The sequence below is a fragment of the Lepisosteus platostomus genome, unplaced genomic scaffold (genome assembly GCF_059453375.1).
Source record: "Lepisosteus platostomus isolate fLepPlt1 unplaced genomic scaffold, fLepPlt1.hap1 Scaffold_59_H1, whole genome shotgun sequence".
Lineage (NCBI taxonomy): Eukaryota > Metazoa > Chordata > Actinopteri > Semionotiformes > Lepisosteidae > Lepisosteus > Lepisosteus platostomus.
This window is the reverse complement of record NW_028291675.1, coordinates 259,835-285,000: the sequence shown is the minus strand read 5'-3', so window position 1 is coordinate 285,000 and position 25,166 is coordinate 259,835. Positions and strand designations below refer to the sequence as shown.

The window sequence follows — 25,166 nt, the reverse complement described above, 5'->3', positions numbered from 1 at the left end:
AATGTCTCGTTCCCGCCGGAGCTGAATGTACCCGCATGTGTGGTGTCGTCTTCTTCCCCCGCCCCGCTGTGTTTGCTGTATTGTCTCTGAAGCCGGCCCCCCCGAGACGAGACGGGCTGTTCCTGTGCCCCAATTAACACTTTACAGGTGCCATTCCCCGGCATTGTGGCCATTGTCGGTGCTCACACGCGATAAGATAAGGCGGAGGAGAGCGGGGCATGCCCAGCGGCAGACATTCAAGGAGGGGGCAGTGCGAGGTGAGGTGAGGTGCGACACGCCGGAGCCCCGACGCAGCTAATGCGGAGCACTTGTTGGACTGGCATCGAAAGGACGTGTGCGCACGGAGCGAGCCTTCCCTGCTGCGGAGCGCGGGATCTTTCTCCCCCCCTCCCGCTGCAGGAGTTGTGTGCACTGCAGCGGTGCCGAGAGAAAAGCACAGAAGGCAGCAGGCTCTGGAGAGCAGGTAAGAGACGGAGCCTTGTGGGCAGGCGAGCAGGCCCGTTTTTTGGAAATTGCTGAAAAGGTTTGTTCGGTGTGTGGCAGGCGCACGTCGCGAGCTTGCGTGGCGATCTGCCGGTCTGGAGTTATGCAAATGAGGCCGAATTGCATCCCGGGACATGCTGCGAATGCGCAACGGCGACTGCAGATGTGTAGGAAACGGCGCGCTCGTTTTCTCGTTTTGCCCACACTTTTGAGTGTTAGTGTGGCGTGTGAGTGTGTGAAAGAGTGGGCCCAGCAGGAGGCGGTGGCGTGCGGGGCGAGGAGGTGGCCTAGGCTGTGCGATTTGTGCTGTGGGTGCGGGCCGCTTGCAGGGGCCTGTTTAACTCATACTTACCTGGCAGGGGAGATACCTTGATCAAGAAGGAGGTTCACCCAGGGCGAGGCTCGGCCATTGCACTCCGGCTGTGCTGACCCCTGCGAATTCCCCAAATGTGGGAATCTCGACTGCATAATTTCTGGTAGTGGGGGACTGTGTTCGCGCTCTCCCCTGATGTGCTTGGTCCAAAATCAGATACGGGAGGGTTAGGACACCACGAGCTGCGTGGCTGCGGAAGGATCCCGGTTCGACAGGAGTGGACGCCGCTGCTGGTTCTCGCTGGCTTTTAGTTAGGGGTCCGGAGAAGCATCTCAAGCTAGTTCCACTACTCCTTCCGGACGTTCATTCCCTTTTCAAAGTCAGTCGTTTTGCTGTAGTCTGCGTTCTTTAGGCTGATTATCGAGGTTAGCCTTTATTTGGTCATGGGGGGCCTCGGTACTGTATGCTGAGTCTAAAGACAGTTTCACCCGTTTTCTGATTGCTCGGTTCTGTACCAGTGCAGACGTGTCAAACAGTGAATGGCTGTACCTCTATTGTATCCGTGCTCAATGAATGAAATCGGTAACAAATGAATATATGTCTAGTTATACGAAAAACGAATGGTTTATCAACTCATCTTCATTTGCAGATTTAGAGGCAGCTTCGATATTCGTTTTACAGACGGGTTTTTTTTTTTTGAATATGGGTCACACACATGCCACAGAAACAAAACATCTCTAGAGATGAGGCTATAGATCACCTTTCCATCCTGCAGGTTTTCCTCCCAAAGCCTACGGCACCAACGGCGACCCCTGCTGGCCGGGAGAGCAAAAGCTTACAGCACCTGGTATTCCCAGGCGGACTCCCATCCAAGTACTAACCAGGCCCGACCCTGCTTAGCTTCCGAGATCAGACGAGATCAGGCTTGTTCAGGGTGGTGTGGCCGTAAGCGAAAGCCCGGGCGCCTGACTCGCTACTTGAAGCTGTGTGTGGCGGGGGCTCCGTGCCCCCCGAGCGGGACTGAAGGATCGTTCGTGTGCAACTCTTTGGAAAGGAGCTGCTTTCCAAATCGCATTGCGTGCCTGGATGTTGGCGAATGCGCTCCCTTGTGTTGGCTCGTCCCGCACTGGAGGAGGACAAACAATCTGCACGGAGGAGCACCAGGCAAGTCTTCACCAGACAAAAACCTCCAGTGCACAGCACTCTGGAAACATTTCGGGGCTTTCGCGTGTTTATTTCAGCACGTAAAGCGCACCGGTCCAACACGTCGGCCGGGCGCGCGGCGCCTCCGCCCTCTTGTGGCCTTGCGCCGTCAGAGCAAGAGGCTCCTTCTCGCTGCCCTTCCGCTGTGTTGCAGGGCCCCGAGAGGGAACCCGGAGCGCGCACTTTGTGGGGGGCGGGGGACCGCGTTCGCGCTCTTCCCCCGGTCTCTTGCGCGAGTACTAAATCTCACGGACAGGGGGGCCTCGTCATTGATTGTTACAGGTGAGACGGGGATTAGGAGGAGACCCCGACTGATGGGTAAAGGGGAGCACTAACACCAGAGGGACACCCCCGGCGTCTCTTTTTGAGAGACGCCCTGGGGTTTCCTAATGGCCAAGGAGGGTCGGGACCTCGGTTTGACGCCTCCCCCGAAGGACGGCGCCTGTTTGTGCAGCAGAGTGTCGCCATCAGGAGGCTGGGGCGTAAGAGAGCCACACAGCCCGCAGGGTGAACGCTCCCTACTGGTCCCAGTCACACCTCTTGCAGGAGCAGCAGCAACCGGAGGTTTTCCGGGGTGGAATCTCCCATCCGGGTGCCGGCCAGGCTCACACCTGCTGGGCTGCCCCGGGGGTGAGCCCAGTCGAGAGTCGCAGGGCCAGATCTAGTCACCGGGGAGAAACGATACAAGTGAAGGATTGCTCGGCTCTCGGCACTTGAAAAGACCGACAAATGTCTCGTTCCCGCCGGAGCTGAATGTACCCGCATGTGTGGTGTCGTCTTCTTCCCCCGCCCCGCTGTGTTTGCTGTATTGTCTCTGAAGCCTCCCCCCCCGAGACGAGACGGGCTGTTCCTGTGCCCCAATTAACACTTTACAGGTGCCATTCCCCGGCATTGTGGCCATTGTCGGTGCTCACACGCGATAAGATAAGGCGGAGGAGAGCAGGGCATGCCCAGCGGCAGACATTCAAGGAGGGGGCAGTGCGAGGTGAGGTGAGGTGCGACACGCCGGAGCCCCGATGCAGCTAATGCGGAGCACTTGTTGGACTGGCATCGAAAGGACGTGTGCGCACGGAGCGAGCCTTCCCTGCGGCTCGCTCCGTACCCTAAAGGTACCAAAAGTCCACTAGTATAAGCATTAAGTCACTGTCACTGTCACCCCTGTTACAATGTGATTGCTACATATCTTCATTTCTTTGGTTTTTATCCAGTGTGTTGAAGTATTTCACAACACTACCTGTAGCCCGTCTGGAAATAAATCCTCATTCTGATTATTGACCTGGGCATGTACCAATAAATCACTGAGCATATATATATATCACTGTGTTGAAGCTAGAGACCTTTATGTAATATTATGATGCTAAAATGTCATTTTCACATATATTAATGTAATAAATGATTGCTTATGCTTTATAAACAAATCTAATTAAAATAAAAGCTTACGTTTTGTATTTATCTTGTACCATAGAACATGATTTTCTTTGTATTTCAAGCCCATAAAGTGTCCAAATGACACACTACATGATATAAGGAAGATTATCACATGCATATCGGTATTATCTTTCTTATGAAAATGCATTCCTTTCATTACCTTTTACTTTTTAAAATGAACTCAAATTGTGTATAATGTAATAATTTAAGTAGAATAGATTCTAATAATATAATGATCCAGTGTGTTGCACTACTTCACTGCTTCACTGCTCTATGCCGTCTGGAAATAAATCCTCAGACTGCTTACTGCCCTGGGCTTGTACCAATAAATTACAGGAGCACATCTATATATCACTGCGTTGAAGCAGGAGACACACAATCACTGTAAACACATCCTAAATACAGTGTTCCAGCACCTTTGACCTCATCCAGAACGTATCATTTCTTGAAAGGGATTGCTGTCCGAATGCACATCTGAATCCCAAACAGAATCTCTAGTAAAATACGATCATTTGTGAAACAGGTAAATGACCGTCTCAGGGGCCCATTCCTCATTCTCAAGACACATCTATGCAGTACGTACACCATGCATTGAGCAATAGGGATTAAAGACACCACAGGTAAGGTTAGAAGTCATTCTGACTATATTCTAAAATATTGGACTCATATTCTTATGATGGCAGTCACTTATGATAGTGACAGAGACGCTGTGTTGCAAAAGGGCGCTGTCTTTAGGATGAAATGTAAAACAGAGGTCACAGCGAGCTGAAAAACACGTTTTGAAAAGTGTGCTTTTCCTGCCCCAGAAGTTAAATGGGGGTGACCAAAGTTGCCCAAACGTGTTTATTTCTGCTGAAAAACCCGTTTTGACAACTTCTGCACAGTGGGGTTAAGGGCTGACTCAGTGGGCTCTAATGAGCCAGGCAGTTACATTGGGATTCCAAGGTTTGAAAAAACACGTTTATTTCGAGCTGAAAAACAAGTTTTGAAAAGTGTGCTTTTCCTGCCCCAGAAGTTAATTGGGGGTGCCCAAACATGTTTATTTCTCTGTCACTATGCTGGGGCATTGGGACCCGCACAGACCTCAGGGTGAATGCCCCCCCGCCGGCACCATTAACACCGCTTCCAGCTGGAAGCTTTGTTTTTCCCTGTAGCTCACCCTTATCCGGGTACTGACCTGGCTCACACCTGCTTAGCTTCAGTGGGTTTTCAGTTGCGAGTTGCAAGGGGATGCAAGTGATGGAGCCGCTCGCTGCAAAAGCCGCTGTATTGGCCGGGAATCGAACCCGAGCCTCCCGCGTGGCAGGCGAGAATTCTACCACTGAACCACCAATGCTCAGTGCCTGGGCCTTCAAAAAAGACGCTTTTTTGGTGCTCTGTGCAAAACGCGTCGACATCTGCTTCCAGCTGCAAAATGCCATTCGCGGACGCTGAAGAACTTATTTCCAAGGCAGCGGGTACAAGCGATTGGGTGTTTTAAAACCACCAGGAACACCAAACAGGCACGCTTCTTTGCTTGCGCCGAAACACAAAGACAGGAGGTGGACAACGTAGTCGGCAGGATTCGAACCTCTTTCTGTCTATTATATACTAAATATTCTCGTCTGTCTCTTGTTTGTATAGAACTGAATGTCCCTGACAATGTACTGTTAGTTTTAATTGAAGAACGGCATTTGTGTTCAAATATATCAGACAAGTTTACGTAACTGCTCATGCGACACTCAGTTGTAATTAGTCAAGAAATAAAGTCGAACAACAGCTGCGGGTTTGATTCTGAACGTATCAGATTGCAGCACCTTTTACTTCAATTGACAGATGATAGAGATTCGAAGAGAGATCCTTCAGACCAGCAAGCAAACCCACGGCTATTTCGGTTTTATATCTAGGCAACGTTGGTGTCTGCAATAGCATACATGAAAGCGTGATGCAATTTCTGTGGCTACATTTGTTGCACGTCATGCACAGTAAGAGTGTTTCTAACACCAAATAAAAAGTCAACAATTAGCGATCACGCCTTCTCCTCAGTTAACCCACTGAAACCCTTGCTGTTAACAGTTCTTTAATGCGTGCTTTACGAGCACCTACATATTGTGTCGGTTCTTTCAGTTTTATTCTTTAGGTTTTCAAAGGCATAAGTAGAACACCAGAGGTGCGAACGCAAGATGTGTGGTTATCTGAAGAACTCATTTCCATGGCAGTGGGGCCAAGCAATTCAGCGTTTTTATAGTACCAGGAAAGGAGAAGCAGCACTTCGCCTTTGCCGCACAGGCACAAGGAGACGTGCGGCAGATGCCGTAGTCGGCAGGATTCGAACCTGCGCGGGGAGTCCCCAATGGATTTCGAGTCCATCGCCTTAACCACTCGGCCACGACTACAGCGAGTTCGCCATCGCCGCATTCCTCCTTTAATCTAACACGGCGTGCGACGTGGCTGCGGAAACCTTTTCAAAGTCACTCTCCGTTAAAAAAAATAAATACCTTTGACAAAATACGTGCCGGCAGACAGACACGCCTCAGAGGGTTTAAGGCTGGCTTCACGTTCAAATGATAAAGTCTCCCCGTCCGGATGTCAAAATGCAGCTGAAAAGTATTGCATGTTCATGTGTATTGCATGTGAAAGTATTGCATAATTGTGTCTGAAAATGAGCAATGGGCACCTGAGAGACTCATTTGCCTGTTTCACAAATGATCATATTTGACTAGAGATTCTGTTTGGGATTCAGTTGTGCATTCTGACAGCAATCCCTTTCAAAAAATGATACATTCTGGATGAGGTCAAAGGTGCAGGAACACTGTATTTAGGATGTGTTTGCACTTATTCTGTGTCTCTAGCTTCAACACAGTGATATATATATATATGCTCAGTGATTTTTTGGTACATGCCCAGGGCAATAATCATTATGAGGATTTATTTCCAGATGTGCTAGGGGTAGTGTTGTGAAATACTTCAACACACTGGATTGCAGGTTTAGACCCCCTGCACTCTTACTCCTTAAAAACCTGAAGCGTCTGGCGTCTTGCCGACGTCGAAAACCCCCCTCAGGCTGTACTCGTACTCGGCTAACTGCTGTGGAACCCTGCGTGAGCAGCCGCTGCGCCACAGTGACGGCTGGCGACCCACGGATGCCCCACTATCGGCCGGCTCCAGCCCCGGCTGGTCCTCTAGAGCCTCCCCACACGGCTCCTCCTCCCGGGTCGGTAGGGGGCCAGGCGGTCTCGGTGCAGGACCACCACTCTCCCCCGTGTTTGCAACCGGACATGGTAGCAGACCTCGCCCACCACCCAGAGTACCTCAGCGGGCCCCTCCCATGACGGCGCCAGCTTAGGGCTGAGGCATTTGCGGCGGCACGGGTTGTACACCCAAACCGAGTCCCCGGGCTGGAAGGCAGGCCCCCTGCAGCGCAGGTCGTAGTGCCGCTTCTACCGGACCCCCGCCTGTGTCAAGTGGGTCCGTGCAAAGCTGTGCACCTGCTGCATCCGCTGCCGCAGGTCCCACTCGTAGTCCGGTCCAGCCAGCGGTGCCGACCCGTCTCCGGGCAGCCGGCCGGAGACCAGGTCCACCGGGGTTCACATTTCCCGGCCCAGCATGAGCGAGGCCGGGGTGCACCCGGTGGATTCCTGGACCGCGGTCCGATACGCCCAGAGCGCAAGGGGGAGGTGGCGGTCCCAGTCCCGTTGGTGCCGGGACACCAGGGTGGCCAGCTGGGTGGTGAGGGTACGATTAAACCGCTCCACCAACCCGTTGCTCTGGGGATGCAACGGTGTGGTCCGCGTCTTGTGATCCCCAGGCGCTGGCACACTCTGGCGAAGACCTGGGACTCGACGTTACGCCCCTGGTCACTATGTAACTCCTCCGGCACCCCCAGCCTGGCAAACATCCCCTCCAGCAGTGCATCGGCCACCATGGGGGCACTCTAGTCCGGTAGGGCGAAGGCCTCCAGCCACTTCATAAAATAATCCATGGCCACCAAGACGTAGAGGTTCCCGGCCTCGGTGCGCGGAAACGGGCCCAAAACGTCCACCCACACCCGCTCCATAGGAGCCCCCGCCTGGTGTTGTTGGAGGGGGGCCCGAGACCGCTCGGGGGGACCCTTCTGCGCCACGCACACTGCACACGTTCGGCAGTACCGCTCCACGTCCCGGTGGCAAAGACCCCAATAAAAATGGCCTCGGAGGCGCTGCAGGGTATTTTTACCGCCGAAGTGCCCCACGCCCGGCTGGCCATGCACTGCTCGGAACACCGCCCCGCGGAGCGACCAAGGCAACATCAGCTGCCACCGTACCTCGCCACTGGAGGGTACCCGCCACCCCCGGCACAGCACCCCGTCCTTTACCTCCAAGGCCTCCCACAGGATGCACAGGGCCTTGACAGACTTTGGGTGTGGGGCGAGCTTCTCTCGCTTAGGCCGCACTCCGGCTACCACTCCCAGCATGCCCAGCGGTACTACGAGTGCCTGGGGGCGCTTCCTCCTCACCACCAGGCGAGGGCGTTACAATACATAGAATATGCATGTAAAACGAACAGATCTTATCGAGAGGGTTATCAGAATACAAAAGGTATATATTCAGTCAGTTACAAAGTGTTACACATATCAAGAGGACATACGTTCAGTATATCATTCATTTAGACCATTTCATAAATGAACCTGGTTATAACTTCTACATTAGATACTGAAAACAAGTACATAACTCTTAGGAATTAAATTGATATCAACTGGTTGGGATAACAATTGAATTCTCGAGCAGTAATGCAGTGAAGTTGAATACTCATCCAATCTCTGGGGATTCAGATCTCCTGCGGGCACAAAGAAACAGTTGCAGGCTTGTTGTTGTCCAATCCACGCTCTCTGTCTAGGTGCCAGGCTGTGCTGTGCGGGTTGCGACAGTGCGCTGCTGATGCTCACTGACCGGCTAGTTAGTGTTGGCTTTAACTAGCAAAGTTTGTGCACAGGAGAAAAGATGACTGTGGGTCCCAGCAAGTCAAGAAGAAGACCGGTTCGTTCCTGATGAAGAGCTAGTTCTGAATAGTGATTCAACTGTCCACAGTTCCGACCTGTTCTCGAGGCCTGCTGCTGGTGCTAACCTCGGGTGGATCCTCTGGTTATTCTCTGGCAACCTCCGCTCTAGACCCTTAGAACAAAGGAAAGTTCTGGCACTCGGACACACTGGCCGTTCCGTGGTTGTCCGGGCTGAGTCTCAGGATGGTCAGGAGGCGCGCTGTGAGAATGTCCTGCCCTTGAGAGCCTTCTGCTCCTGGGCTGTCCTGCCCTGGAATTCTCCTTTGAATTCCCTTTAGAAAACTCCACAGAATTCTCTACTGAATTCCCACTGAATCTCTCAGGCTCTCTGTGTTGCCTGTTTTTACCTGGAGGAACTTCAGCTCGTTGATTGGCTGAAAGTTCCATGGGCATCAGAGTCCCATGTGGGTTACTCGGCCCTACCAGTCCCTGATTGGTTGATCAAGGTGAGATATGAGTCACTTACTCCTGACACTTAGGAATGCAGTCCAGATGTCCATCTGGCACTCCCTAGACAGATAGGCACCAATGGATGACCATTGATCATGATAGCCAGGCTTAGCTAAGTGCATCCCCCTTTGGGAGCTGTCCCTTATCAAGGGAAACCTTAAATCAGCCTGCATGAATAGTTTCTCTGTGGCTGCACCACAGAGATGAACAGAGAGATAAGGCCTAATTTGGGAAAGCTCAGAAACACTTAATTCTTTCTTATTAATAAGCATCGCCGCTACACCGCCCAAAGCACTTCTAAAACAGGAGATTCGCGTTTGGGAATGCGCCCTGCCCTACAAATAAAACAGGTCTACGGGTCTGAAACCTGCTCCACGGAAAACAGCTCTGTTGCACTTTTGATCAAAGGGAGATTCGCTGTTCTTACTTTTTGATGACATAACACCCAAAGGGGCTTCTTTGGAGCTGGATTCCAACCAGCATCCTTAAGTTTCTTGGCAGTATCCTTTACAGTCCTCTGTTCGGTCGACAAGGGACTGAAGGGGGCAGCTTTCCTCACACATACAGTGCAATGTACTGTAGTGTTCCCGTTCATCGAATTCGCAGTTCTGCATCAGACCTCTAACTCGTTTCCTTAGCTTGGATTTAAGCCACGAAGCAGGCTTCTACTGTATAAACGTCTAGGGGAATCACAAACTATTTGAGAGGCCATCATCCCAGGGGGAACTGACAAAGTCTATCCCTAAACACCTAGCGCAGTCTCTCGAGAGACTGTCAAAAATCGCTTTCTCCGTTTGCGTTGCAAGTAAGTGAAAACGCGGTCTCAACCCAGAGCCACTTGGCAGCAGCGGCACGTAAATACTGTCACTGCTCGATACCAACGTTAGCCTATTATACCATGTTCAGCCACCGCTAGAAAATGTACGGCTCTAGAACCGGAGCAAACAACAGGATGGCCAACGTCAAACATGGAGAGCGACGAGAAAGGGATTCGAGCCAATGCGTGCAGAGCACAATGGATCAGCAGTCCATCTCCTTAACCACTCGGCCACCTCGTCGAGGAAGCTAGGCTGTCCGGACATGGCTTGGTGCACTCCAGATGATCTTTTTCTTTTTTTTCCCTCGTACTCGAGGGTCATTTTCCTGTTCCACATGCGATTTCAACATTTTCCTTGGGAGATGTCAAGCCAGCAAGCCACTGCTGTGGTTCAGTGGCCAGTGTGCAGTTCAGTGGCCCTGTTGTACACAGAAAGCACATTGAGCTCCTTGGACATGAAAAGTTCCAGATAAAAGCCATATGTCATCCTTTCTCTTGGTGTCGATGTTGCTATTGTATGTAAAGGTGGCAACTTGCTCCGCGAGCAGGCGGAGCACACACCGAATGCAGATGTGTCTGAGTGGTGTGTCCAAGTGGCTGCAAAAGGACAGTGCTCCCGGGGTGCCGTGGCTTAGTTGGTTAAAGCACTTGTCTAGTAAACAGGAGACCCTGGGTCTGAATCCCAGTGGTGCCTTTTTTGTTCCGTCTTCTCGAACAGAACGGGTCATTATGGACAACCGCCTACGGCTAGACTTAATTAAATGCAAGCATTCATTTCCTGTCTTTAACGCGACTTGTTTTTCTTAAAATGGATGCAACTTGCAAAACATGAAATACAAATCTTGCTAATCTGCGCTCGCGGCTGGCAAAAAAAAAAAGAAGTCAGCAATGTTTTTTTCTTTAACCTTAACCCTGCTAATGGAGAAGAGTTAAACGACCGAGTCTATGCAGCTTAAACGGTCCGCACGTCGGGTTCTTAGCTGAAAGGGTGGTAAATCACACTCACCCCAGTCCTTAATCTTTTAAAGAGGATACAAAATTGAACCTAGTCGCCACATCACATACATCCTGTTCAACGATAAATAGGTAACATCTGTAGTGTGCTCTCTGAAGGCACTAGTTCTGTAGGATTTGGGATTTACTGGGACAATTATTCATTGTAGCAGTAAATCACAAAATGATTCTTTTAATGGCTTTAGAATCCAACCTTGCGATATAACTCAAACAACGCACACACACAGGTACTAATACATGAGGATACATTTATTAATACATAGAATATGCATGTAAACCTAACAGATCTTATCGAGAGGGTTATCAGAATACAAAAGGTATATATTCAGTCAGTTACAAAGAGTTACATATATCAAGAGGACATACGTTCAGTATATCATTCATTTAGACCGTTTCGTAAATGAACTTGGTTATAACTTCTACACTAGATACTCAAAACAAGTACATAACTCTTAGGAATTAAATTGATATCAAATGGTTGGGATAACAATTGAATTCTCGAGCTGTCATGCAGTGAAGTTGAATACTCATCCAATCTCTGGGGATTCAGATCTCCTGCGGGCACAAAGAAGCAGTTGCAGGCTTGTTGCTGTCTAATCCGCGCTCTCTGGCTCTATGCCAGGCTTTGCTGTTCAGCTTGCGACGGTGCTCTGGTGATGCTGACCTTGGGGTTGTAGACCACTTGGATGAGGCTCTCTCTTGGAATCTTGCAGACCTTTAGGCGCAAATGGATGACCATTGATCATGATAGCCAGGCTTAGCTAAGTGCATCCCCATTTGGGAGCTGTACCTTATCAAAAGAAAACATCTTTAAATCAGTCTGCATGAATAGCTTCTCTGTGACTGCACCACAGAGATGAAGAGGGAGATGGGGCCTCATTTGGGAAAGCACAGCAACACTTAATTCTGTCTTATTAATAAGCCTCGCCGCTACAGTACGTACAGTTATAATTCAATCTGAATTAAAAACTACATGTCCCAGTTACCATGGTGGTGCTTGTGATCATTGCGTTTAACCAACGAAACAGGGCGAAAAATCAGTCACATGACTTTGTGGCTGAGTTTAGAAAGCTTAATGTATCAGCAAGACAGCAAAGACATTTTTCCAAGAAAGTTTAGCCTTTGTCACTAATGAAACCGCTAAATAAAGACATAAATATGGAAATTGACAATTAATTGACTTTTATATTTCTAAATATCACAACATGTTCGAATCCAAGTCATTTTTAATAACAATGGGTAAACTGGGTAAACTATCACAAAGCTTTAAAAAACTTAACATTTTTATTATCAACAAATTGTAAATACGATGTTTACATTGGCATTATTAATTTTTCACTTGAGTATATGGAGGATTGTGAGAGCAGACCCCCCCTCTTAGGCTACATTTTTAATAAGAAATGGAGGCTGTATGCGTTACAATATAAACATTTACTGTCAAACTTTAAATCAACAGTTGATTTAAAGACAATCTGTCAAAGTGCAATGAAACACAATATTGTTGTTGTTGTTGTTGTTATTGTTGTTTTTATCCTGTAAAGCGTTTTGAGAAGCCACCTTTAAAGGCGCTATATAAAGGCGCTGATTCTTATGGAATGTGTTTTCTTTCTTCTTTTTTTTTCAGCATAGAATAAACCTGTTACAGTACTTGATTCTTATGGATGCCCGGTTCCGCCGGGGATTCAAAATAAAACATGGAATCACGTGTCTAAGGAAATAGCATTATAACTATATCCATGCACAAACAGTAGCATGTTACATTATTAATTTGGGTGTCTCCTCTTGCCAGAAAGCGCTAAATTCCATTTTGAGTGCGGTTTTTGACTTTTTTTAAAATACAACCCATACATAAGCTGATACTGTTTAGACTTTTAATTATTTTAAACTGTATTACAGCAGCACAATGTGCTTTTTCACGAAACCTAGAGTACTGAAATGTCTTGCGTTGTACAGCTTTTCAGCTAAATATATTTATCGCTTACACCTGACACTTGATGTGCCCGACAAAAACCAGTTGAACAGCTCTGTTGGAGGTTTGCAGATCAGATCAGATTCCCTTCCCCCCACAGAAAGACAGACTTATTAGTCGCTATTCACTGCGACAGCAGCTCCAATTTCAGGCGTAAGCAATAGATCCCAGTTTAGCCGATCTTGTACAGCATGTTCCAGTTTACTCTTATTAACCATATTAATTTTAAGTGCTTAATGCCATTTTTTGACCACGCACAAATATTCTTATGTCCATACCTTTTCAAGGGAATCAGTGTGAATTGTAATACTAATTAAATAACCGCGGGCACTTTCCACCCCCTCTGACAGCAGGAACATAACCCATTCTCAGCTCAGCAGCTCATTACAATATAGGGTGTTCAAATCTTTTGCTGCCTCAAAAAGCTTTAGAGAACTTAACATTTCTATTATCAACAAATTGTAAATACCACGTTTACATTGGCATTACTAATTTTTCACTTGAGTGTATGGAGGATTGTCAGCTGTCACTGAGAGCAGTTAATTAAATGTATTTTTTGATTCACAATCAGACAAATGCAACATAAATTGTTATCTTTGTCTTCTAAGTATATTAATAAACTTTCAGCATAGCTTTCTCCTAGTTTAGATTAATTTTTCTTGGGATTTTGGGATCAAACGTGGAAAGATTAGATTAGTAATCGTTTTTATTTTTTAAATACATTTTAGAAAAGTGTAATCTATACTTAAAAGCTGTATAAAAGCTGTATAAAAGACACTCGATATTAATGGAGTTTAGTTGATACTTTTTAAACTTTTAATTATTTTAAATTGTATTACAGCATTGTACACATGCTTAAAAGAGAAGAAAACGCAAGCCTTCTTCAGGTGTGAGGGCATTCTGCTCAGAATGAAACACTAAAATGTAATGTAGGCTCTGAATGGGTTCAATTATGATTTGGGCTTGATTAAGGTCGCTGCCTTTCATCCAAAATCCTGCTTGAATCCTTCTAAACTAAAAATTAGACATGAGCAGGGGCTCTGGTGAAATTTCTCTTTTTTAATTTCTCTTTTTTTCTTGGAAAAATATCTTACCCGCTGCAATCCGGGCACAGAAGGATTAAAAGAAGCCAGACAGGCAGGGGGAAGAGTGAGTTCTAGATAAAGAGGTATCCAGGTAACAGTGAAGGTAACAGCCGCAGACGTGGCCTACTTAGCCCGCCAGGGTTACCCTACTCTTCCGGAGGAGGCCCACCGGGAAATAGCGCTCCAGGCGTTCCTGGCCCCGGCGCCGACTGAGGTGCAGTGCCACGTGATGCTGGCCGCACTGGTCCCCTTGGAGCAGGCCCTGGCTCTGGCTGAGCACACTGTTGCCGTATTCGAGGAGACCGGTGGGCACCAACGGAGGGGCGCACGGGGAATCAGATGGGGAGGAGGAGACGCCCAGCGCGACGATGTTGGGGGAGCGACGACGGCTGGTCATCTGCCACTGCTGTGGGGAGAGGGGACACATCGCAGGCAACATGAAATTGTCAGGGACATTCAGCTATATACAAAGAAGAGACAGACAAAGTAATAATTCTATATTAACGTGGCCTACATATTGACGCAATGATCAAACTAACTGACATGTTCTGATTCAGATCCCCTGCAGTTCATAATAATTAGAACAATAGCAATGCTGAGTCCTCCCCACCCTACTGAGCACAAATTCAGCTGCTCTCCAGTTCTGTTCTGCATGCAATTTTCACAGCAAGAAACTTGTGTTTCCTACTATTTTTATCAGGTTTAAAATATCATCTCCTTAAAACAGAAAAAGTGTTGATGTGTCGTGCTGAAATTCCGATTGATTTTGAATTCAAAGAAAAAAGGTTTTCTTCCAAAACACCATGAAATTGTCACATCTTGCAGACAATAGGTGTATTCCATGTTGAAAAGAGAAGAAAGAAAACCATGGAGCCTTTTACAGGTGTGAGACTTCTTCAGGTGTGAGAAGACCTCACAGTCAAAACGCTGTGTTTCCGTTCTTCTCTTTTCAGCATGCAATAAACCTATTACTTGTTCCTTTGCAGCCGAGGCATGCTGACGTAGCTACCCAGCTGAACATCTTGCAGACTCTACAGTACTTCTCTCCTGTAGAAGTAAAGCAGGGCTTGCTGGGTGAGCTTTTGCTCCGGTAAATTAGGTCACGTGTCATGTTAAATCACTTCTTCTAAACACAACATTTGCTGGTGCTAGCTTTCCCCATGAAAAGAGACATTTCCCTTACAGTACATGACATATCGTTTTTATTCTATCAATAAGTATAGAAATTAAACAAAAGAAAAAATGGTGTCGCCAAAGAATGCACAGCTCTGTCGCCTTGGGGAGGTGTCAAGGGCATTGAGCTCCTTGGACATGAAAAGTGCCCGATAAATGCCATTTCTCATCATTTCTCTTGGCGTCAGTTCTGCTATTAAATGGGACGGAGGCAACGGGCTCAGAGAGCAGGTTAAGTGCACACCGAACGCAGATGTGTCCAAGTGTCTGTAAAAGCGTGGTGCTCCGCTGGCGCTGTTCCCTAGTGGCTTAAAGTGCCCGCCTAGTAAGCAGGCGATCCTGGGTCTGAATACCAGCGGTGCCTCTCTCCGTGTCTTGTTGTGCCGAATGTCTCATTTCAGACAAACATGTACAGCTTGGTTCAGTTTAATGCAAGAATTCATTTCCTTTCTGGAATAACTTGTTTTTGAAGAAATCCATACAGCTTGTGAAAGATGAAATCCATTTCTTGGTTGTCAGTGGAAAAAGATTGCCGGCTGCAAGAAGCGCAAGTGATTGTTTTCTTTGACCATAAACCTGCAAATGTAGGGAGTACAAGCGGCCGTCAGTCTCTGTGGCGCAATCGGTTAGCGCGTTAGGCTGTTAACCGAAAGGTTGGGGGTTCAAGCCCACCCAGGGACGCATGTCTCAGTTTTTCCAATGTAAACATCATCACCGCTAAAGAAGATGGCGCAGAAGGCTCCACAGTCGAAACGTTGTGCTTCTTTTCTTCTCTTTTCAGCATGGAGTAAACCTTTGCTTGATCCTTTGCAGCCTACGCATGCTGACACAGCTGCCTTTCTCTTAACGCGCCTCAATCATTATTCACCAAAACCATCAGCAGAATGTGTCGCCTTTGTGGTGATGTCACTCCTCTGCTTCACAAATGTCCTTAGTGACGGACCATTTCTTTCTGCCATTTTTCCGGAGCGGTTATTGATTGCTCCATCATTTCCCTCATACTTTCCATCCCTAGATTGAAAAAAAAAAACAGAAACAGGCTGACAGGACGACAATCAAATTGCAAAAACTCATCAAAGCACTCGATAGAGTATTTGAATCCACAAGTAGCTATGAGCAACTTTGTCCTGGCTTGCATGAAAGTCAGAAAATGTCAAAAAGAAAAAGATGGTGGCTTTTTCATATCTGTTCTTTTATTTTTAGTTCGTTGGCTCTTCTGTCCATTGTCCTCCTGCCTGGCTCTTGACCTGTGACTGTCTGAACACACACATTAGACTTTCAGGCGGGGGATTTGTCCTGAGCCTCTGTGAAAGACCCACCCACCCCCATAAATAACTGCTCTAGAAACACATGAATGCAAAACTAAACCACAGCTTAAAGAGGAGCTCCAACTCAGTGCCATACTAATGTAAACGAAGTAATACTAAGACATGTTCTTATGGATTTGTCTTACCTTGAGATATGTAATTGGATTTCAGGATTAACTTCCTCATTCAATGTACTGGTGATTCTTTGCCTGGTCAGTACCTGGGTGGGAGACCTCCAGCGAACAATTAAGCTTGCTGCTGGAAGTGGTGTTAAGAGACTCTTAGGATCTTCCAGAGGTGTCTGTCCAATAGCACTAGTTGCCTTAGAGCTGGCTCAAACATTGCTCAAGAGTCTACCTTTCACAGATGCGCAAAGATGAATGATGGGGGTGCACGCTTCAAGGAGTCTTCCAACTGTAGGGACCGATTAGAGACGATCCGTAGCATGTGTTCGTTTCCATATACGCCCCGTGTCTCAACGGTAGGACAGAGTCAAATACTGCCTCGACACGTAACAGCGTTATATTAAACCACAGGACTTGAGGGCTGTTTTGTTTGAATGTTCAAGGCAATGGTAGAGCGTAGGTCAAGGGCCATTGGTGCATCTCCTGTAACTGGAGCAAAAATGCTATTCAAAGTGCAGTGACTAAAATCGTCGTCCACATGTCTCCGTTGTTGATTGCTTTCTGTCTAAGAACGTTCTGTTTTCATGTCTGAACGGGGAGACTTTATCATTCCAACTTGAAGCCACCCTTAAGTCCTCTGAGGTGTGTGTGTGTGTGCTTGCACGTATGGCGTAAAAGGTTCCTTAAACGGAGAGCGATCTTGAAAAAAGTTGCCTCCGCTGCCGCCGCCGCCTCGCACTCCCTGTTCGATTGTAGCAAGAAGGCAGCGGCCGTGGCACTCGCTGTAGTCGTGGCCGAGTGGTTAAGGTGACGGACTTGAAATCCGTTGGGGTCTCCCCGCGCAGGTTCAAATCCTGCCGACTACGGCGTCCTTTGCATTTGGTTGCGTGCGTGCGTGCGTGTAAAAGGACCAGCCTCGTTTCGTTTTCGCTGGGACCTTTAACACTCTAAATCGCCTGGACCCGCAGCCTGTGAAATCGATTCTTCAGAACCCACGAAGGACGCTTTGCCGCTGGACACGGATACCGATGCTTTTCTGCAACGAGCTTTCCAGCTGAATTTTCTCGGCAGCTCCGTACTGAACCTGTTCTCCATTGCAACATAGCGGAGGCTCGTCACGTCTATAGCAAGGCTGTGTAGGACCGCATACGCCACAGTGACTTGTACACAGACCACATGAAAGGCAAGCAAAATACACTTTTAAAATTCCAAAGACTCACAAGGTCAGAGGAACAGCGATGACCTGAACAGATCTTTTACAGAAATCTAGGTTGACCTTTTTAGAGCTGTAATTGCATTTTTGTTTAATAGAAGATCAAATCTACTCGCATGTACCAGCACCTTACAGTTTATTGATGTTAATTCTGTTTAAGTAATAAGATTGCAAATTATTTTGGACTTTAGCCGGTGTTTTTTAGAACAAATTGCTTACACTTCTGTAAGGAATATGCAGTACGTGCCTTTGTCAGTCATTGCTCACCATACCTGTAACTTTATTATCTAACTCACTTCCTCAAATGGTGAAGGTCCACAAACATAAATGAAAAAAAAAACCCTTGATGTAGATGAGGTGCACAAAAAAGCAGCCCCTGATAGCGTATAACACATTTATACTATTGCAGAGACACATGTAACATATATATATATACTGTATATATATATGAAACAGAAATAGAAACAGAAACAGGAATCGCTTACTCACCTGGAGAATCTCTGTAGGAATATCTAGCATTTATCAATGGAAATAAAAGCTGCTTTAATACAGTGCATGTTCAAACTCAAACCCTCAGCTGCTGTTCTTGTTTGTTTTGGGACAAATTGCAACTGAGCATCGCATGAGCCGTTACGTACCCTTATCTGTTAGGGAATTTCAAGGGAGGAGTTAGGTCAGAATGGGTAGGCTGCAAAACAACAAGTAAAGATTTATTCCAAGATGAAACGTTGTGGCGGTTTTCTTATCTTTTCAGCATGGACTAAACTTTTACGTGTTCCTTATATGCTATATATGTATATATTAGCACCAATGTCGTTCTTAAAAACTAACATGAAATTGTCAGGGACATTCAGCTATATACAAAGACGAGACAGACAAAGTAATAATTCTATATTAACGTGGCCTACATATTGACGCAATGATCGAACTAACTGACGTGTTCTGATTCAGATCCCCTGCAGTTCATGCCAATTAGAACAATAGCAATGCTGAGTCCTCCCCACCCTACTGAGCACAAATTCAGCTGCTCTCCAGTTCTGTTCTGCATGTTTTTTCATTGCAATTGAGCTCGGAGCTGGAGATGATCTCCATACAGTTCTGTGTTCACCAGCCCGCACTTGCGTGCTAATTTACGGGTTGTGGCAGATGCTTTTCTATAGTTCATATACATGACGGCAACCTGTTACCGAGGAACCTGAGAGGTTTAAAAGCCTCACGCGCCAGGCAGGACTCGAACCTACAATCTTCTGGTCCGAAATCAGACGTGTTATCCATTACGCCACTGGCCCATAGAACATGCGCTTGCACTCCACCACAGAGAGCTCTACACTGCTACCAGTAGTACACTTCCCCATCTAAATTTTCACAGCAAGAAACTTGTGTTTCCTACTATTTTTATCAGGTTTAAAATATCATCTCCTTAAAATTGAAAAAGTGTTGATGTGTCGTGCTGAAATTCCGATTGATTTTGAATTCAAAGAAAAAAGGTTTTCTTCCAAAACACCATGAAATTGTCACATCTTGCAGACAATAAGTGTATTCCATGTTGAAAAGAGAAGAAAGAAAACCATGGAGCCTTTTACAGGTGTGAGACTTCTTCAGGTGTGAGAAGACCTCACAGTCGAAACGCTGTGTTTCCGTTCTTCTCTTTTCAGCATGCAATAAACCTATTACTTGTTCCTTTGCAGCCGAGGCATGCTGACGTAGCTACCCAGCTGAACATCTTGCAGACTCTACAGTACTTCTCTCCTGTAGAAGTAAAGCAGGGCTTGCTGGGTGAGCTTTTGCTCCGGTAAATTAGGTCACGTGTCATGTTAAATCACTTCTTCTAAACACAACATTTGCTGGTGCTAGCTTTCCCCATGAAAAGAGACATTTCCCTTACAGTACATGACATATCGTTTTTATTCTATCAATAAGTATAGAAATTAAACAAAAGAAAAAATGGTGTCGCCAAAGAATGCACAGCTCTGTCGCCTTGGGGAGGTGTCAAGGGCATTGAGCTCCTTGGACATGAAAAGTGCCCGATAAATGCCATTTCTCATCATTTCTCTTGGCGTCAGTTCTGCTATTAAATGGGACGGAGGCAACGGGCTCAGAGAGCAGGTTAAGTGCACACCGAACGCAGATGTGTCCAAGTGTCTGTAAAAGCGCGGTGCTCCGCTGGCGCTGTTCCCTAGTGGCTTAAAGTGCCCGCCTAGTCAGCAGGCGATCCTGGGTCTGAATACCAGCGGTGCCTCTCTCCGTGTCTTGTTGTGCCGAATGTCTCATTTCAGACAAACATGTACAGCTTGGTTCAGTTTAATGCAAGAATTCATTTCCTTTCTGGAATAACTTGTTTTTGAAGAAATCCATACAGCTTGTGAAAGATGAAATCCATTTCTTGGTTGTCAGTGGAAAAAGATTGCCGGCTGCAAGAAGCGCAAGTGATTGTTTTCTTTGACCATAAACCTGCAAATGTAGGGAGTACAAGCGGCCGTCAGTCTCTGTGGCGCAATCGGTTAGCGCGTTAGGCTGTTAACCGAAAGGTTGGGGGTTCAAGCCCACCCAGGGACGCATGTCTCAGTTTTTCCAATGTAAACATCATCACCGCTAAAGAAGATGGCGCAGAAGGCTCCACAGTCGAAACGTTGTGCTTCTTTTCTTCTCTTTTCAGCATGGAGTAAACCTTTGCTTGATCCTTTGCAGCCTACGCATGCTGACACAGCTGCCTTTCTCTTAACGCGCCTGTAGGGAAAACCGGTTCAGGGACGCCAAATATGTAATCATAGTGGCTCTCTGAAGGCACCAGTTCTGTAGGGTTTGGGCATTTACTGAGACAATTATTAATTGTAGCAGTAAATCACAAAGTTGATTCTTTTGATGGCTTTAGAGTCCAACCATGCGACATAACTCAAACAACGCGCACACACAGGTACTAATACACGAGGATACATTTATTAATACATAGAATATGCATGTAAACCTAACAGATCTTATCGAGAGGGTTATCAGAATACAAAAGGTATATATTCAATCAGTTACAAAGTGTTACACATATCAAGAGGACATACGTTCAGTATATCATTCATTTAGACCGTTTCGTAAAGTGAACTTGGTTACAACTTCTACATTAGATACTCAAAACAAGTACATAACTCTTAGGAATTAAATTGATATCAACTGGTTGGGATAACAATTGAATTCTCGAGCTGTAATGCATTGAAGTTGAATACTCATCCAATCTTTGGGGATTCAGATCTCCTGCGGGCACAAAGAAACAGTTGCAGGCTGTTGCTGTCCAATCCGCGCTCTCTGGCTCCGTGCCAGGCTGTGCTGTGCGGCTTGCGACGGTGCGCTGCTGATGCTCACTGTTGGCTTTAACTAGCAAAGTTTGTGCACAGGAGAAAAGATGACTGTGGGTCCCAGCAAGTCAGGAAGAGGACCGGTTCTTCCTGATGAAGAGCTAGTTCTGAATAGTGATTCAGCTGTCCACAGTTCCGACCTGTTCACGAGGCCTGCTGCTGGTTACTCTCTGGCAACCTCCACTCTAGACTCTTAGAACAAAGGAAAGTTCTGGCACTCGGACACACTGGCCGTTCCGTGGTTGTCCGGGCTGAGTCTCAGGATGGTCAGGAGGCGCGCTGCGAGAATGTCCTGCCCTTGGGAGCCTTCTGCTCCTGGGCCGTCCTGCCCTGGAATTCTCCTTTGAATTCCCTTTAGAACAGTCCACAGAATCCTCTCCAGAATCCCTTCTGAATCTCAATCTGAAACTTGTTGAATCTGAATCTGAATCTGAATCTGAATCTGAATCTGAATCTCTCAGGCTCTCTGTGTTGCCTGTTTTTACCTGGAGGAACTTCAGCTCATTGATTGGCTGAAAGTTCCATGGGCATCAGAGTCCCACGTGGGTTACTCGGCCCTACCAGTCCCTGATTGGTTGATCAAGGTGAGATATGAGTCACTTAGTCCTGACACTTAGTAATGCAATCCAGATGTCCAACTCGCACTCCCTAGACAGATAGGCACCAATGGATGACCATTGATCATGATAGCCAGGCTTAGCTAAGTGCATCCCCCTTTGGGAGCTGTCCTTATCAAAAGAAAACATCTTGCATGAATGGTTTCTCTGTGGCTGCACCACAGAGATGGAGGGTGAGATGGGGCCTCTTTTGGGAAGGCTCAGAACACTTAATTCTTTCTTATTATTAAGCCTCGCCGCTACATATCCCCCCTTTTTGAAGGTCACGAGGTCCCGAGGCATTGTTGCCTTCAAAACAAAACAGAGTTAAGTGATGTCCCTTGCCATTAGAACATTAACCTTAAATGTCTACATTACTCCTCGAGAATTCATACCGGAACCAGCATTGGATACAAACAGGATGAATAACATCTGGAGTATGTATAAACACGGTAGGAGACATTATCTAAGTCTAGGAATTACACATCAGGAAGTTCACTGTCAATATCTGATACCTCTGTGGTAGATATTTGGGAAGAAGTAACTTCCTTTCTTTTGGCATGCTACCTTTGACTCATTCATGCTACCCAGAGTACATCTTGATGTGAGAGTACATCATTCAGAGTACACTGTCAGTCATGATCCAGCTACCTGGCAGTAGTGTTACAATAACAACAGTTCCTGTTCCCAGCCCCCGATAAACCACAACACCTGTGTTGGGTATCTGCTAGGGTGGTTTGGAGGTTTGTTCCATTAAAGCAAACTAACTACCTGTACCTCTTCAGGGCTTACTGTTTCTTGGATTTCTATCCAATTCAATAGTGTGGCACCTGAAGGCATCCATGACCTCAAGTTTGGTCTTATGTTGTCTGGTTCTAGACAGTACAGTGTTAAGTTCAAGAGCACTGTGGCCTCCTCGGGAACTTGCAGGAAAACTGTTTGATTAGGTAGCTGCATTGCGGTAGCTGTATCTTGCCTGTCACAAGTCATAGTGTCAGTTAAATGTGGTGTGCTGACCAGCCATTTACTTCCCACCTGCTCTTCATGGGGTTCATTAACCTCCCTCTGCTCGTTAGTAGCTTTACACCCTTCATTGGTGAATCGTTTAGACACAGCCAATGGATAGCTTTGGTAGCCATACCCATCTCAAGATTTGGAACCGAATTCAATCTTGGATTGCCTTCTGGGTGAGCTATGAACGATGAGGTTAATGTCACATGCTCCTCTACTGAGAAGAGTGGAATCAAGTGGGTTGGGAATTGTGCCGTGGTTAGACTGGCTACAGTGGCACTAAACTCCCTTAACAGGTCTTGTGTCAACATTCTGGCCTGTTGCACACAAGCATAAACCCACTGTATAACACCAACAATCATGTCCACTGGTTGGGGAATAAGGTTTAACCCTGTTGCATAGGAAGTTGCCTGTAGGGTTTCCCCTAAGCTTTCCAACTTTTGCTGCTGTTGATACAGTCTGTCACTACCCTCTGGCATCTCTGACACCTGCCTTCTTGGGGCAGTCAGGGTGAGAGTGCCAGTAGCACACAAACCTACCAGAAAAAGCAAACGTGCAACAGTGGTGGCAGCAATCAGTCCTCCCAAAAGTCTTTTCGGATGGCTGATCCCAGTCATCTCCTTCTGAGTGACTGTTGCCTTTCTAAGCTGGTGCAGCGTGTACATGGTGTCTTTCTCAGTATGCCCTGTGGCATCTTGGGCACCAACATCCTGGAAATCTGGGGAGATCTGACACAGCGGCTGATGCTGCTCCTCCGTTTCCAGGGCATCTGCTTTTTCGATTTGTTCATGCCTGTGCTCTAGGAACCCTGCAGGGAGCGGTGCAGCGGTGGAGCATGCCTGAGCCTCGGCTGAGTGGTCATCTGGAGCACCTGAGTGATCTGGGATTGTTACCCCATTCTCACTGTTCAGGTCCACCCTGCACACTTCCTGATTGAGGAATCCCTCTATCGGCATGTTTACAATCGTTCGCTGGGGGTAGGTGTAGGACACCTGCTCGCTCCCCCCTTCCCTCGCTAGGGGTTCAGGGAGCTGCCCCAGCAGTGGGATAGCTAGTTCACTGTCTTTGAACTCACTATCACTCACCAGGCCCATGTCAGTGCAGGCGGGGATTCTGACATCCCTCTTTGCGATGTCCTGCACTGGCAGGCGGGTGACTTTACCATCCAGCTCCAGTCTGGCTGAACCACTGTTGGTCAGACTCAAACTGACAGACTGAGCTGGTGGCTGTAAGAAAACCGGCTCGGCTTTCATTCCCTGTCCCTTCTGGGGGACTGGGTGTGTTGGCAACCCTGCCGTTGAGGCAGGAACAATCAGGTCAGTCTCACTCACTACCTGGTAGTTGTGAGAAATAATGTTACCTGACTGCAGGTTCCCTGGGTCACAGCAGAGGGAATCAGCATCTGGGATCAGGTGTTTCCACAGTGCAGTAGTCTCAGCGTCCAGCTGGACCTCCTGTCTAACCTGTGAATGTTGCACCAGGGGCACCTGGCGGTGGCCCTGTGACAGCTGCTCAAGCAGATCCTCACTAATAGAGGACCTCTCAGGGCTAAGAGTGAGGGCTACATCACCAACCTGCTCTCCTGCCATCTGGATCCCTTCCACCACTGCGGGGTGGTGGTCCTGACCCCTCTTGGGTGCCAGGGTGCACAGGGAAAGCTCCTTCTCATCGCCAGGTGGGGAGATCTGCTCCTCTTTAGGGATGTAAAAGGGGTGTGCTTTACCTGGTGGATCAGGCGGCTGCTTGGAGCACCGCTCCTGTGGCATGGAGGCTGTTGGGACCTTGGCCGGGACACGACTTCCCTGTATATTGGGGGAACAAGAAAATATTTTTATTTCTTGTCCAGAGGGAACAGAAGGAATCTCCACATAGGCTTCTGTGTTCGGTGGGCACTGTGTGAGCACAGTCTGCCTCTTGGCCCCCCTTTCCTTCTGTACAGAAGGCTTAGGAGCCTTGACCTGTTTCCACACTTTGCCTTTCTGGTGATTCACCAAAGGTTCCTCTCTGAGTCGCATGCCCTTTTCTTTTTCTACCCGTTTGAGCTTGCCGTGTGACATCAAACACCTTTCAACCTCAGTGTCAATCAGTGTCTCACTGGGTAAGACATCTCCCATGGCAGCCTTGAAGTAAAAGCTTCTTGCTTTTCCTCTGCGTTTTACTGCCTGCCCTGTGACTTCATGGGTGGAGTCAGCACTCACTTGGGAGTGGCTGACCTTATCCAGGCAGGAACCCTTCCGCTCAATCAGATAGACTGAGGGAGGGAGAGGGGGCGGGTCTCCGCCTCCTCCATTGGAGAGTATCAGCTCATTCACGCTTCCGGCAGCCTTGGGGAGCGGTTGTCCCTGTCCTAATAAAGCTTGTTCAAGCCTGGCCAGGCGGGCGGCTACTGAATCCTTTTGTTCAGCCTTTTCTAGCCCTTTCCTTCCCCCGGTGTTCTCATGGCACTTAGGACGCTGGGTGCGGTCCTGTGTGAGTGCTTTGGAACGGGGCTTAGCCAGCTCAGGAGCCTGTGCTCCTTCGAGCAGGGGAGAATTAACCCTGCTGGCTCTGACGGGGAACGCAGTCGCTTTAGCAACTTTTTGCTCAGAGCGACTTTGGACATCATACTCCCAGGCTTT

At 47.5% G+C, this 25,166-nt stretch overlaps 1 long non-coding RNA gene and 5 other non-coding genes across 6 annotated transcripts; 2 read left to right on the top strand and 4 right to left on the bottom strand.

Moving 5' to 3' along the window:
* The first annotated feature begins 827 nt into the window (after positions 1–827).
* LOC148632813 (U1 spliceosomal RNA) lies at positions 828–991 on the top strand. Its single transcript, XR_015934185.1, has one exon. It is a non-coding gene; the product is annotated as a U1 spliceosomal RNA (small nuclear RNA).
* Positions 992–1,628: 637 nt separating this feature from the next.
* On the bottom strand, positions 1,629–1,747 carry LOC148632812 (5S ribosomal RNA). Its single transcript, XR_015934202.1, has one exon. It is a non-coding gene; the product is annotated as a 5S ribosomal RNA (ribosomal RNA).
* A 2,945-nt stretch (positions 1,748–4,692) lies between these two features.
* On the bottom strand, positions 4,693–4,763 carry trnag-gcc (transfer RNA glycine (anticodon GCC)). The gene has a single exon. It is a non-coding gene; the product is annotated as a tRNA-Gly (tRNA).
* A 957-nt stretch (positions 4,764–5,720) lies between these two features.
* Positions 5,721–5,802, bottom strand: trnas-cga (transfer RNA serine (anticodon CGA)). The gene has a single exon. It is a non-coding gene; the product is annotated as a tRNA-Ser (tRNA).
* Positions 5,803–13,487: 7,685 nt separating this feature from the next.
* LOC148632808 (uncharacterized) lies at positions 13,488–18,203 on the bottom strand. Its single transcript, XR_015934160.1, has 2 exons — positions 18,087–18,203; positions 13,488–14,185 (listed from the first exon to the last, which is right to left on the bottom strand). It is a non-coding gene; the product is annotated as an uncharacterized LOC148632808 (long non-coding RNA).
* On the top strand, positions 17,169–17,250 carry trnas-uga (transfer RNA serine (anticodon UGA)). Its single transcript has one exon. It is a non-coding gene; the product is annotated as a tRNA-Ser (tRNA).
* Positions 18,204–25,166: the final 6,963 nt, after the last annotated feature.